At 44.6% G+C, this 15095-nt stretch overlaps 6 non-coding genes across 6 annotated transcripts; all 6 read left to right on the top strand.

Annotated features, from left to right (window-relative positions):
* Positions 1 to 710: 710 nt before the first annotated feature.
* LOC142708559 (U2 spliceosomal RNA) lies at positions 711 to 901 on the top strand. The gene has a single exon (XR_012868865.1). It is a non-coding gene; the product is annotated as a U2 spliceosomal RNA (small nuclear RNA).
* Positions 902 to 2193: 1292 nt separating this feature from the next.
* On the top strand, positions 2194 to 2384 carry LOC142708560 (U2 spliceosomal RNA). The gene has a single exon (XR_012868866.1). It is a non-coding gene; the product is annotated as a U2 spliceosomal RNA (small nuclear RNA).
* Positions 2385 to 3680: 1296 nt separating this feature from the next.
* On the top strand, positions 3681 to 3871 carry LOC142708562 (U2 spliceosomal RNA). Its single transcript, XR_012868868.1, has one exon. It is a non-coding gene; the product is annotated as a U2 spliceosomal RNA (small nuclear RNA).
* Positions 3872 to 5172: 1301 nt separating this feature from the next.
* On the top strand, positions 5173 to 5363 carry LOC142708563 (U2 spliceosomal RNA). Its single transcript, XR_012868869.1, has one exon. It is a non-coding gene; the product is annotated as a U2 spliceosomal RNA (small nuclear RNA).
* A 1292-nt stretch (positions 5364 to 6655) lies between these two features.
* LOC142708564 (U2 spliceosomal RNA) lies at positions 6656 to 6846 on the top strand. Its single transcript, XR_012868870.1, has one exon. It is a non-coding gene; the product is annotated as a U2 spliceosomal RNA (small nuclear RNA).
* A 7132-nt stretch (positions 6847 to 13978) lies between these two features.
* Positions 13979 to 14169, top strand: LOC142708565 (U2 spliceosomal RNA). The gene has a single exon (XR_012868871.1). It is a non-coding gene; the product is annotated as a U2 spliceosomal RNA (small nuclear RNA).
* Positions 14170 to 15095: the final 926 nt, after the last annotated feature.

Genomic DNA, 15095 nt, shown 5'->3' on the forward strand with positions numbered 1-15095 from the left:
TAGAAGAATAACAAACTGTGCAAGGATGGAGGTTGTAGGAGCAAGGAGAAGTTGTCTGTAAAGTTGGTGGATGCCTATTTTCCATTTTGCAGTCCCTTGTCTCCCTCTTGTGGCCTCCTGGAGGCAACTAGCTGTGCAAAAAAAAGACAGCCTGGCGGCCGGCTGTTGCAGTGTTGCCCTCTCAGGCAACACTGAGTGACTGACTGAGCCTCACCGTCTTATATAAAGTTCAGACGGAACTTTGCACGTGTCATAGTGGAGCCCTCAGGATTCCAGAGCCAGCTTTCTGACATCATAATGGGGCCTCAGAGATAAAAGCCTGGGCCCAGGCAGTGTTGGTCAGTGCTGCTCAGCAGGCAGCACTGGACTGGACTGGATTACAGCTGATACAAGGTGTGAAGGAACAAGGGGTGGCTGTGGGCATGCACTTGCTGCCGCTGCCAGTGTTTATCTGCATGGCAGCAGGGCATTTGGGCGTTGCCAGGAAGGCGTTTTTATGTAGATTCCTCCTCTTTCAGCACTGCATTGTGGTGCAAGCAAAAGAAGCAAATCCTGTCTGGCTTCCTCTCCGGCCTTTATTCACCTCCCGTGTAGCTGTGAGTGTGTGAGCCTGCAGGGCCCCATGGAATTGCCTAGAAATAGGCTGAATCGCTGCAAGGGCTGAACAGCAGTATCGGGCAGGCTCGGGCAACGCGCGGCCCGTTCGGGTTATCGCTTCTCGGCCTTTTGGCTAAGATCAAGTGTAGTATCTGTTCTTATCAGTTTAATATCTGATACGTCCCCTATCTGGGGACCATATATTAAATGGATTTTTAGAACAGGGAGATGGAAATAGAGCTTGCTCTGTCCACTCCACGCATTGACCTGGTATTGCAGTATTTCCAGGACCGGTGCACCCTTTCCTTATGTGTTGACTAAAAGCAGATTCCAAAAGTGTTTTTTGTCTTTGCTATTGTTTCTGTCTTTCTGAAGGGATCTCCCCTTTTAATCCCATTATTTCAACACCTGTTGGACAATGCATGAGTGATAATGAGCTCATTGATTAAATGCAATTAATGAATAGATTGCCACCTCTTGTTGTGTGTCGTCTGTGTTTCTGTGTTTCCGGCATTTCACATTGGAACACCTCATTCACCTTCCTTGTCTTCTCTCCGCCCTCCCTTTTAGGTAAGTTAAAGAGCTGCACCTGAGCCAGCCACTGATTGATTGATTGATTGATTGATTGATTGATTGATTGATTGATTGATTGATTGATGCAGCACAACAGTCAAATAGTGGAGTGGAGTAGGGGAACAGCAAACAGCCAATAAAGCAGCCCGCCCGCTCGCCTGCCCGCCACAATGGACCTACCTGTGTACACTAGATGGATGTGATGGAATGTACTGTCGTCCCTACATTTCAAGAAGAAGTAAGAATTGCAGTTGCAACAAAGCCTTGCTTGCCTACAAAGAGAGCAGCAATTTGGATTTGTTACTATGTTACCTAGAAGTATAACAAACTGTGCAAGGATGGAGGTTGTAGGAGCAAGGAGAAGTTGTCTGTAAAGTTGGTGGATGCCTATTTTCCATTTTGCAGTCCCTTGTCTCCCTCTTGTGGCCTCCTGGAGGCAACTAGCTGTGCAAAAAAAAGACAGCCTGGCGGCCGGCTGTTGCAGTGTTGCCCTCTCAGGCAACACTGAGTGACTGACTGAGCCTCACCGTCTTATATAAAGTTCAGACGGAACTTTGCACGTGTCATAGTGGAGCCCTCAGGATTCCAGAGCCAGCTTTCTGACATCATAATGGGGCCTCAGAGATAAAAGCCTGGGCCCAGGCAGTGTTGGTCAGTGCTGCTCAGCAGGCAGCACTGGACTGGACTGGATTACAGCTGATACAAGGTGTGAAGGAACAAGGGGTGGCTGTGGGCATGCACTTGCTGCCGCTGCCAGTGTTTATCTGCATGGCAGCAGGGCATTTGGGCGTTGCCAGGAAGGCGTTTTTATGTAGATTCCTCCTCTTTCAGCACTGCATTGTGGTGCAAGCAAAAGAAGCAAATCCTGTCTGGCTTCCTCTCCGGCCTTTATTCACCTCCCGTGTAGCTGTGAGTGTGTGAGCCTGCAGGGCCCCATGGAATTGCCTAGAAGTAGGCTGAATCGCTGCAAGGGCTGAACAGCAGTATCGGGCAGGCTCGGGCAACGCGCGGCCCGTTCGGGTTATCGCTTCTCGGCCTTTTGGCTAAGATCAAGTGTAGTATCTGTTCTTATCAGTTTAATATCTGATACGTCCCCTATCTGGGGACCATATATTAAATGGATTTTTAGAACAGGGAGATGGAAATAGAGCTTGCTCTGTCCACTCCACGCATTGACCTGGTATTGCAGTATTTCCAGGACCGGTGCACCCTTTCCTTATGTGTTGACTAAAAGCAGATTCCAAAAGTGTTTTTTGTCTTTGCTATTGTTTCTGTCTTTCTGAAGGGATCTCCCCTTTTAATCCCATTATTTCAACACCTGTTGGACAATGCATGAGTGATAATGAGCTCATTGATTAAATGCAATTAATGAATAGATTGCCACCTCTTGTTGTGTGTCGTCTGTGTTTCTGTGTTTCCGGCATTTCACATTGGAACACCTCATTCACCTTCCTTGTCTTCTCTCCGCCCTCCCTTTTAGGTAAGTTAAAGAGCTGCACCTGAGCCAGCCACTGATTGATTGATTGATTGATTGATTGATTGATTGATTGATTGATTGATTGATTGATTGATGCAGCACAACAGTCAAATAGTGGAGTGGAGTAGGGGAACAGCAAACAGCCAATAAAGCAGCCCGCCCGCTCGCCTGCCCGCCACAATGGACCTACCTGTGTACACTAGATGGATGTGATGGAATGTACTGTCGTCCCTACATTTCAAGAAGAAGTAAGAATTGCAGTTGCAACAAAGCCTTGCTTGCCTACAAAGAGAGCAGCAATTTGGATTTGTTACTATGTTACCTAGAAGAATAACAAACTGTGCAAGGATGGAGGTTGTAGGAGCAAGGAGAAGTTGTCTGTAAAGTTGGTGGATGCCTATTTTCCATTTTGCAGTCCCTTGTCTCCCTCTTGTGGCCTCCTGGAGGCAACTAGCTGTGCAAAAAAAAGACAGCCTGGCGGCCGGCTGTTGCAGTGTTGCCCTCTCAGGCAACACTGAGTGACTGACTGAGCCTCACCGTCTTATATAAAGTTCAGACGGAACTTTGCACGTGTCATAGTGGAGCCCTCAGGATTCCAGAGCCAGCTTTCTGACATCATAATGGGGCCTCAGAGATAAAAGCCTGGGCCCAGGCAGTGTTGGTCAGTGCTGCTCAGCAGGCAGCACTGGACTGGACTGGATTACAGCTGATACAAGGTGTGAAGGAACAAGGGGTGGCTGTGGGCATGCACTTGCTGCCGCTGCCAGTGTTTATCTGCATGGCAGCAGGGCATTTGGGCGTTGCCAGGAAGGCGTTTTTATGTAGATTCCTCCTCTTTCAGCACTGCATTGTGGTGCAAGCAAAAGAAGCAAATCCTGTCTGGCTTCCTCTCCGGCCTTTATTCACCTCCCGTGTAGCTGTGAGTGTGTGAGCCTGCAGGGCCCCATGGAATTGCCTAGAAGTAGGCTGAATCGCTGCAAGGGCTGAACAGCAGTATCGGGCAGGCTCGGGCAACGCGCGGCCCGTTCGGGTTATCGCTTCTCGGCCTTTTGGCTAAGATCAAGTGTAGTATCTGTTCTTATCAGTTTAATATCTGATACGTCCCCTATCTGGGGACCATATATTAAATGGATTTTTAGAACAGGGAGATGGAAATAGAGCTTGCTCTGTCCACTCCACGCATTGACCTGGTATTGCAGTATTTCCAGGACCGGTGCACCCTTTCCTTATGTGTTGACTAAAAGCAGATTCCAAAAGTGTTTTTTGTCTTTGCTATTGTTTCTGTCTTTCTGAAGGGATCTCCCCTTTTAATCCCATTATTTCAACACCTGTTGGACAATGCATGAGTGATAATGAGCTCATTGATTAAATGCAATTAATGAATAGATTGCCACCTCTTGTTGTGTGTCGTCTGTGTTTCTGTGTTTCCGGCATTTCACATTGGAACACCTCATTCACCTTCCTTGTCTTCTCTCCGCCCTCCCTTTTAGGTAAGTTAAAGAGCTGCACCTGAGCCAGCCACTGATTGATTGATTGATTGATTGATTGATTGATTGATTGATTGATTGATTGATTGATTGATTGATGCAGCACAACAGTCAAATAGTGGAGTGGAGTAGGGGAACAGCAAACAGCCAATAAAGCAGCCCGCCCGCTCGCCTGCCCGCCACAATGGACCTACCTGTGTACACTAGATGGATGTGATGGAATGTACTGTCGTCCCTACATTTCAAGAAGAAGTAAGAATTGCAGTTGCAACAAAGCCTTGCTTGCCTACAAAGAGAGCAGCAATTTGGATTTGTTACTATGTTACCTAGAAGAATAACAAACTGTGCAAGGATGGAGGTTGTAGGAGCAAGGAGAAGTTGTCTGTAAAGTTGGTGGATGCCTATTTTCCATTTTGCAGTCCCTTGTGTCCCTCTTGTGGCCTCCTGGAGGCAACTAGCTGTGCAAAAAAAAAGACAGCCTGGCGGCCGGCTGTTGCAGTGTTGCCCTCTCAGGCAACACTGAGTGACTGACTGAGCCTCACCGTCTTATATAAAGTTCAGACGGAACTTTGCACGTGTCATAGTGGAGCCCTCAGGATTCCAGAGCCAGCTTTCTGACATCATAATGGGGCCTCAGAGATAAAAGCCTGGGCCCAGGCAGTGTTGGTCAGTGCTGCTCAGCAGGCAGCACTGGACTGGACTGGATTACAGCTGATACAAGGTGTGAAGGAACAAGGGGTGGCTGTGGGCATGCACTTGCTGCCGCTGCCAGTGTTTATCTGCATGGCAGCAGGGCATTTGGGCGTTGCCAGGAAGGCGTTTTTATGTAGATTCCTCCTCTTTCAGCACTGCATTGTGGTGCAAGCAAAAGAAGCAAATCCTGTCTGGCTTCCTCTCCGGCCTTTTCTCACCTCCCGTGTAGCTGTGAGTGTGTGAGCCTGCAGGGCCCCATGGAATTGCCTAGAAGTAGGCTGAATCGCTGCAAGGGCTGAACAGCAGTATCGGGCAGGCTCGGGCAACGCGCGGCCCGTTCGGGTTATCGCTTCTCGGCCTTTTGGCTAAGATCAAGTGTAGTATCTGTTCTTATCAGTTTAATATCTGATACGTCCCCTATCTGGGGACCATATATTAAATGGATTTTTAGAACAGGGAGATGGAAATAGAGCTTGCTCTGTCCACTCCACGCATTGACCTGGTATTGCAGTATTTCCAGGACCGGTGCACCCTTTCCTTATGTGTTGACTAAAAGCAGATTCCAAAAGTGTTTTTTGTCTTTGCTATTGTTTCTGTCTTTCTGAAGGGATCTCCCCTTTTAATCCCATTATTTCAACACCTGTTGGACAATGCATGAGTGATAATGAGCTCATTGATTAAATGCAATTAATGAATAGATTGCCACCTCTTGTTGTGTGTCGTCTGTGTTTCTGTGTTTCCGGCATTTCACATTGGAACACCTCATTCACCTTCCTTGTCTTCTCTCCGCCCTCCCTTTTAGGTAAGTTAAAGAGCTGCACCTGAGCCAGCCACTGATTGATTGATTGATTGATTGATTGATTGATTGATTGATTGATTGATTGATTGATGCAGCACAACAGTCAAATAGTGGAGTGGAGTAGGGGAACAGCAAACAGCCAATAAAGCAGCCCGCCCGCTCACCTGCCCGCCACAATGGACCTACCTGTGTACACTAGATGGATGTGATGGAATGTACTGTCGTCCCTACATTTCAAGAAGAAGTAAGAATTGCAGTTGCAACAAAGCCTTGCTTGCCTACAAAGAGAGCAGCAATTTGGATTTGTTACTATGTTACCTAGAAGAATAACAAACTGTGCAAGGATGGAGGTTGTAGGAGCAAGGAGAAGTTGTCTGTAAAGTTGGTGGATGCCTATTTTCCATTTTGCAGTCCCTTGTCTCCCTCTTGTGGCCTCCTGGAGGCAACTAGCTGTGCAAAAAAAAGACAGCCTGGCGGCCGGCTGTTGCAGTGTTGCCCTCTCAGGCAACACTGAGTGACTGACTGAGCCTCACCGTCTTATATAAAGTTCAGACGGAACTTTGCACGTGTCATAGTGGAGCCCTCAGGATTCCAGAGCCAGCTTTCTGACATCATAATGGGGCCTCAGAGATAAAAGCCTGGGCCCAGGCAGTGTTGGTCAGTGCTGCTCAGCAGGCAGCACTGGACTGGACTGGATTACAGCTGATACAAGGTGTGAAGGAACAAGGGGTGGCTGTGGGCATGCACTTGCTGCCGCTGCCAGTGTTTATCTGCATGGCAGCAGGGCATTTGGGCGTTGCCAGGAAGGCGTTTTTATGTAGATTCCTCCTCTTTCAGCACTGCATTGTGGTGCAAGCAAAAGAAGCAAATCCTGTCTGGCTTCCTCTCCGGCCTTTATTCACCTCCCGTGTAGCTGTGAGTGTGTGAGCCTGCAGGGCCCCATGGAATTGCCTAGAAGTAGGCTGAATCGCTGCAAGGGCTGAACAGCAGTATCGGGCAGGCTCGGGCAACGCGCGGCCCGTTCGGGTTATCGCTTCTCGGCCTTTTGGCTAAGATCAAGTGTAGTATCTGTTCTTATCAGTTTAATATCTGATACGTCCCCTATCTGGGGACCATATATTAAATGGATTTTTAGAACAGGGAGATGGAAATAGAGCTTGCTCTGTCCACTCCACGCATTGACCTGGTATTGCAGTATTTCCAGGACCGGTGCACCCTTTCCTTATGTGTTGACTAAAAGCAGATTCCAAAAGTGTTTTTTGTCTTTGCTATTGTTTCTGTCTTTCTGAAGGGATCTCCCCTTTTACGGTTCAATCTTTTTATTGATATTTTTTCCAAACAAACACAAAAGGAACAAATATGATCAATAACCACATATTTCCATATACATAAACTGAAAAAGTATAATGTTGAATTATTGGAATATAAAATTCTGTGTCAATACTTTGATAATTGATCAAAAGAACATATACTGATCAGGTGTATTCACCCCTCATCAGCATTAACAACAAAATAAAATAAACATAACATTTCAAGTATACTCAATAGGTCTTTTCTTCAAGAATTTCTTGTTTTAATTACAGAGTCGTATCACATCAATTCTCATGTTTTTGTACAGTGCGGATTGTTTTTCCACTCGTCCCATATCCCTGAAAAAGTAGTAAATTTGTCTGAACCATACATAAGGATCTTTTCATATGTATATGTGTCATTAACAGATGAAATGACTTCCGCGCATGTGGGAATGGAAGAAGATTTCCAATATCTTGTCACTACCGTCTTAGCGATGATCAAAATTTTACATATGAGTATCCTCAATCTGGGCGGTATCACATGGATATCTAACAATAGCAATGCCATTTGTGGAGAATTAGAGACCACTTGATTGGTCAATGAAGAAATCAAACCGAAGATATCTTGCCAGTATGTTGTCAACCTTGGGCATTTCCATAGAATATGAAGCAGAGTACCTCTCTCTCCACATCCTCTCCAACATCTACAGGAGGAATTGGGATATATCCTACTTAGACGTTCAGGTGTATAGTACCATCTTAGCATAGTTTTCATTGCTGCTTCATAATGAGAGCTACATTGTACTGATTTATTAATCCAACTAAAAGCTCTTGTCCACTGTTCAGGAGTAAAGGCCTGTCCCAGCTCTTTTTCCCATTCCCTATATGGGTATGCTTTGTTAAATGAATCGTGATCATATATAAAATTGTAAATGGCTTTCAAGCCTTTACCTCTTCTCGATAGTATGGGAAATATAGCGTTGTTGCAAAAGGTCTCATGTTTATGTTGGTATCGGAGAAGGTGGCTAATTCTGAAATATGTATAGAATTCTGTAGTAGGTAAGTTAAACCTTTGGGAAAGTATCTCAAATGATATCATATGAGATCCTTCCACGAGCTGAGACAGATCCCTCACCCCCCCCAGTTTCCAATGCTTTATATGTAAGTTTGGAATAGCTAAGGGTAATAGTTCTATTGGAGAATTGGCTTCGGACAAGGGACTGCTAGATTGAGAATACTCATGAAACTTCGACCAGCTATATATTGAGGCCCGTGTCAGTGGAGAAACGCCAGGAGGGGTAGGTATCCCCCAACATGAAGCCAACATCAACAGCTTCAGCGATACTGGATGTGCTCCACACGATTCAATATGTACCCAATGTTTACTATCATCCTCTATCCACCATGATGACAGCTGTGACACCTGCGAAGCCAAATAATAGTGATAAACATCAGGTACTCCCAATCCACCTGTTCTCCTACTTTTAGCTAATAATCTATAGGAAATTCTAGGATGTTTATCGGCCCATATGAAATGAGAGATGATCTTTTGCATTGAAGTGAAAAAGGACATGGGAATCTGAATTGGAAGGGTTCGATAGAGGTATAACAATTTTGGGAGTAATAACATTTTAAAGGCCGCAATCCTTCCAATCCAAGAAACCTCTGATTTAGTCATTCTCTGTGCTTCTACTTGTATATGTGTCAGTAATGGTTCATAGTTGTGTTTAAAAAGCTTTTTGTGTGTACTTGTCAAAACTATTCCTAAGTACTTAATGCCGTCTACTCGCCAATCAAAAGGAAATTTGGTCTTCAAAAAGTATAAAGATTGCTCTGAAATGTTGAGAGGGAGAACCTGCGATTTCTGAGTATTCAGTTTATAGTATGATATGTTCCCAAATAATTTGATAACCTCCATAACCTTAGCAAGAGACGTCTCCGGGTCAGATAACGTCAGAATTATGTCATCCGCATATAGTGAAACTGTATGTGTGCGATCTCCAATCCTGATGCCACTTATCTCAACATCTTCTCTTAAGGCTTGAGCTAGAGGTTCTATTGATAAAACAAAGATCAGTGGCGATAATGGACACCCCTGTCTAGTCCCATTAGTGATGAGGAATTCCTCAGAAAGTGTGCCATTTGTGAATATTTTAGCAGATGGAGCGGAGTATAAGGCTAAAATTGCATCCAAAATACTGCCTTCAAAACCCATATACCTAAGAACCGAAAATGCATACGACCAGCTAATCCGGTCAAACGCCTTTTCGGCATCCAATGATAACAGTACTGCTGGTGTACCTCGGGATTCTAAGGTATGTATTATGTTCAGCACTCTCCTAGTGTTATCAAACGCCTGTCGGCCCTTGACGAATCCTACTTGATCATCTTTTACCAAATCAGGCAAAATAGGAGCCAGTCGGTTCGCCAGCACTTTTGCGTATATCTTTAAATCAGAGTTGAGCAATGAGATAGGTCTAAAGTTTTGTGGTATGTCGGGGATTTTTTCTGGTTTGGGCAATGTTACTATTAAGGCTGATTGATTTTCTTTCGGGAATGTTCCGGTGGCTATGGCTTTTTCAAAGACTGCATGTAAGTGAGGAATTAGAATACCAGCAAACTGTTTATAATAGTCATTTGACAATCCATCTGGGCCTGGGGATTTACCCAAAGGTAAAGATGTTATTACTTTAGATATTTCTGTCTGTGTAATAGGTAAATTCAGATTATCTACGACTTCCTGTGTGAGTTTCGGGAGCGACAAGGTTTTTAAGAATTTATTAATATCTTGTTCCGATACTGGATGAGAAAAGGGGTCTGCGTGTAGATTGTATAATGAGCTATAATACTCTTTAAATCTATTGGCTATATCCTCTGGGTTATATAATTTTCCAGTATCCGTCCCGTTTCTCAGAAAGGGAATTCGAGACTTCGTATGTTGCACCTTAAGACGGGAGGCCAAGAGTCTAGTTGCTTTATCATTTTGGGAATAATATTTAGCTTTTACAGTCTTTAGGTGTTTCTGATATGTATGTAGAAGACAGCTACGAAGTTGTTGTCTCAACTCGTTAAGTCGTTTTGTATGAGTCATAGATTTCTGAGCTTTATTTAAGAGTTCCAACCGCTTGATCTCATCCAGTATAGATGTAATACGAATATTTCTATCTTTTTTATCTCGATGACCTAATTTGATAAATGTACCTCTAATGAAAGCTTTGTGAGCATTCCAAAGAGTATTAGGGTCCGAAACTGAGTTAACATTAGATTGGAAGTATTCATTTAAGTCCTCCTCAAACTGTTTTTTATACTTGGAATGTGACATAATATAAGTATTGTTCCGCCATAGATATGAACGCTTCATACCATGTCTCTCTTCCAGGGATAAAGTAATTGCTGCATGGTCAGACCAGGTAATAGTTTCAATAGTGGAGTCTTGGGATATCAGTAGGCCCTCTCTATCGACAAGGAACATGTCAATTCTTGAGTATGTGCCATGAGCTGCCGAAAAAAAGGAGTAATCCCTCTCTGTGCTATGTTGTGTTCTCCAAACATCATACAACTCCCTCTGCCACAGTACTTTGCTCAGAGTCCGACCATTTCCTCTGGCAGAGGAGGTTGCATCCACATCGGGGTCGACAATCATGTTAAAGTCTCCGCACATTATAAGTTTCCCCTGTTGTAATTTCGCTACAATCCTTGTTATCTTGTGAAAAAAGCGAATCTGTCCCTTGTTTGGCGAATATACCGACACTATAGTGTAGATCACATTGTTAATTGAACAGACTAGTATGATAAATCGTCCTTTCGGATCTATTTTTTCCATCATAGGTTTAAAAGCAAGAGAATTTTTGAACGCTATCATGACTCCTCTGGATTTAGTGGAATAGTGGGCTTGGTATAGAAATGGGAAGTTTGGATGTTTCAATCGGAATGCGTCTTTCAACATTATATGCGTTTCTTGTGCACATACAACATCGCAAGATAGATTTTTAGCTTCCGTCCACAAGAACGACCGTTTTTGTGGGCTATTCAGGCCTTTGACATTTAAAGACATAAATTTTAGTACCATCTTACTACATTATACAATAAGCGGTGATGTTCTTCTTTTTTCCTTTTTAGTATTACCCTCCCTATATCAGAATAGTAGATTCGCCACCATAATGCATCAATTCGACCCTTATATAAGTTCGACCCACATAGTATACCTTGAGTACAAAAACATAAACAAAACATCTTACATATAACATAGGCAAATAACACGGCCATTTTTACTCCGAAGAGTATCTGTACAACAGAAGATAGCATTCCAGCTATCTACAAAAGTGAGGGCAAGTAAACCGTAGTTCCTGTTTGCCAACTCTGGATGATCGGAGAGTCAGAACTCCCATGTAATATGTCATAAACCTCAAAGTTTGTCTCTTCTCCGGGATCCCACCACCTGCCACTCATTCGAAATATGCTGAGGTACTTGCTGTTTCGTTTGGCTAGACGTGGGGGGACTCAGATCCCACTGCTTCAACAAGTTGAGTCCATCTTCCACATTCTTGATCGCGTAGAAGGCATTATTTCGGGTGATAAGCAAACGAACCGGAAATCCCCATTTATATAAAATCTTGTTTTCTCTTAAGATGGTAGTTATGGGGATAAGTTGACGTCTTGCTTGGAGTGTCATTGCTGAGAGATCTGTATAGAGCAACAATTGCTGATATGGTTCCGGTAGTTGGCCTGTTTTACGCGTCTTTTCCATTAAATTTTCTTTCACCGTGTAGAAATGTATGCGTGCCAGCACATCTCTCGGCACAGTATCCGCTAGATGTTTGGGGCGGGGAACCCTATGAGCTCTATCAATAGACATATCCGCCTCTGTACATTTTGGTAACATAACTTTTATAAATGACTGTATATATGGTATCAGATCTGGAGGGGTTATGTTTTCAGGTATGCCCCTGAATTTTATATTATTCCTTCTTGACCTGTCTTCCATATCTGCTACTTTAGTACGTAAAAATTGCATTTCCGATTCCATCTCATAATGTGCGTCTATCAAGTCATTATGTGAGCGAGCAAAGTCCCCCATTTTGGATTCAACTTTGTGGACTCTCTGATCCACTTCCTGAATAGCAATTTGAAGAGGGTTAATCAAATGCCCAATATCAGCCTGCAAAGATTGACGTAATGCTTTCAACATTTCTTTCATTATAGAATCAGTCACCATCTTATCTGAGGTATGCATATCTTCAAATAAGTCTGAGGGAGCTATAGATTCTCTATTTTGCATGTCATCAGCTCTTACCTCAGATGTATCTGTATGTTGTTGTTGGCTTTGTCTTGTCAGGATCTGTGAGGAAGGTGCGGTCTGCGCCATGATGGATTTTTCCTTTGTAAGACCCAGGTATGTCTGATCTTGAATATGCACATTCACGGCCTGTTCCAAGGGCTGAGAGTCTAACCTCAAGTCTTTCCCCGCTTGTAGAAGTGTTTGTGTCCGAGGGGATACAGATATGCTCCTTCGTTGTGGCAGTGTCAGTGAAATACGTTCCACTGATCTCTGCAGCGGTTCTGAGGCAACGGAGTTAGCCGGCGAGTGTGCTTCGGCGCCATCTTGATTTTGCTCCGCCGTGTGTGAGAGATAGAAATCTATAAGTTTCTCCGGTCTTTGGAGAGGCCTTTTTTTTTCTCGGCATGTTGCTGCAGGTATCTGGCAGGTTTCTGGCAGGTTAAAGTCTCTTTTTGAGGTCTATTACTGAATGTTCGTCGCTATATGGTTTAACAAGGAGCGGGAGCTAGGTACTCACACGTCCATCCAGTTCAGCAGCCAGGCCACGCCCCGGGATCTCCCCTTTTAATCCCATTATTTCAACACCTGTTGGACAATGCATGAGTGATAATGAGCTCATTGATTAAATGCAATTAATGAATAGATTGCCACCTCTTGTTGTGTGTCGTCTGTGTTTCTGTGTTTCCGGCATTTCACATTGGAACACCTCATTCACCTTCCTTGTCTTCTCTCCGCCCTCCCTTTTAGGTAAGTTAAAGAGCTGCACCTGAGCCAGCCACTGATTGATTGATTGATTGATTGATTGATTGATTGATTGATTGATTGATTGATTGATTGATTGATGCAGCACAACAGTCAAATAGTGGAGTGGAGTAGGGGAACAGCAAACAGCCAATAAAGCAGCCCGCCCGCTCGCCTGCCCGCCACAATGGACCTACCTGTGTACACTAGATGGATGTGATGGAATGTACTGTCGTCCCTACATTTCAAGAAGAAGTAAGAATTGCAGTTGCAACAAAGCCTTGCTTGCCTACAAAGAGAGCAGCAATTTGGATTTGTTACTATGTTACCTAGAAGAATAACAAACTGTGCAAGGATGGAGGTTGTAGGAGCAAGGAGAAGTTGTCTGTAAAGTTGGTGGATGCCTATTTTCCATTTTGCAGTCCCTTGTGTCCCTCTTGTGGCCTCCTGGAGGCAACTAGCTGTGCAAAAAAAAAGACAGCCTGGCGGCCGGCTGTTGCAGTGTTGCCCTCTCAGGCAACACTGAGTGACTGACTGAGCCTCACCGTCTTATATAAAGTTCAGACGGAACTTTGCACGTGTCATAGTGGAGCCCTCAGGATTCCAGAGCCAGCTTTCTGACATCATAATGGGGCCTCAGAGATAAAAGCCTGGGCCCAGGCAGTGTTGGTCAGTGCTGCTCAGCAGGCAGCACTGGACTGGACTGGATTACAGCTGATACAAGGTGTGAAGGAACAAGGGGTGGCTGTGGGCATGCACTTGCTGCCGCTGCCAGTGTTTATCTGCATGGCAGCAGGGCATTTGGGCGTTGCCAGGAAGGCGTTTTTATGTAGATTCCTCCTCTTTCAGCACTGCATTGTGGTGCAAGCAAAAGAAGCAAATCCTGTCTGGCTTCCTCTCCGGCCTTTTCTCACCTCCCGTGTAGCTGTGAGTGTGTGAGCCTGCAGGGCCCCATGGAATTGCCTAGAAGTAGGCTGAATCGCTGCAAGGGCTGAACAGCAGTATCGGGCAGGCTCGGGCAACGCGCGGCCCGTTCGGGTTATCGCTTCTCGGCCTTTTGGCTAAGATCAAGTGTAGTATCTGTTCTTATCAGTTTAATATCTGATACGTCCCCTATCTGGGGACCATATATTAAATGGATTTTTAGAACAGGGAGATGGAAATAGAGCTTGCTCTGTCCACTCCACGCATTGACCTGGTATTGCAGTATTTCCAGGACCGGTGCACCCTTTCCTTATGTGTTGACTAAAAGCAGATTCCAAAAGTGTTTTTTGTCTTTGCTATTGTTTCTGTCTTTCTGAAGGGATCTCCCCTTTTAATCCCATTATTTCAACACCTGTTGGACAATGCATGAGTGATAATGAGCTCATTGATTAAATGCAATTAATGAATAGATTGCCACCTCTTGTTGTGTGTCGTCTGTGTTTCTGTGTTTCCGGCATTTCACATTGGAACACCTCATTCACCTTCCTTGTCTTCTCTCCGCCCTCCCTTTTAGGTAAGTTAAAGAGCTGCACCTGAGCCAGCCACTGATTGATTGATTGATTGATTGATTGATTGATTGATTGATTGATTGATTGATTGATTGATGCAGCACAACAGTCAAATAGTGGAGTGGAGTAGGGGAACAGCAAACAGCCAATAAAGCAGCCCGCCCGCTCACCTGCCCGCCACAATGGACCTACCTGTGTACACTAGATGGATGTGATGGAATGTACTGTCGTCCCTACATTTCAAGAAGAAGTAAGAATTGCAGTTGCAACAAAGCCTTGCTTGCCTACAAAGAGAGCAGCAATTTGGATTTGTTACTATGTTACCTAGAAGAATAACAAACTGTGCAAGGATGGAGGTTGTAGGAGCAAGGAGAAGTTGTCTGTAAAGTTGGTGGATGCCTATTTTCCATTTTGCAGTCCCTTGTCTCCCTCTTGTGGCCTCCTGGAGGCAACTAGCTGTGCAAAAAAAAGACAGCCTGGCGGCCGGCTGTTGCAGTGTTGCCCTCTCAGGCAACACTGAGTGACTGACTGAGCCTCACCGTCTTATATAAAGTTCAGACGGAACTTTGCACGTGTCATAGTGGAGCCCTCAGGATTCCAGAGCCAGCTTTCTGACATCATAATGGGGCCTCAGAGATAAAAGCCTGGGCCCAGGCAGTGTTGGT

This window comes from Rhinoderma darwinii, unplaced genomic scaffold (genome assembly GCF_050947455.1).
Source record: "Rhinoderma darwinii isolate aRhiDar2 unplaced genomic scaffold, aRhiDar2.hap1 Scaffold_4009, whole genome shotgun sequence".
Lineage (NCBI taxonomy): Eukaryota > Metazoa > Chordata > Amphibia > Anura > Rhinodermatidae > Rhinoderma > Rhinoderma darwinii.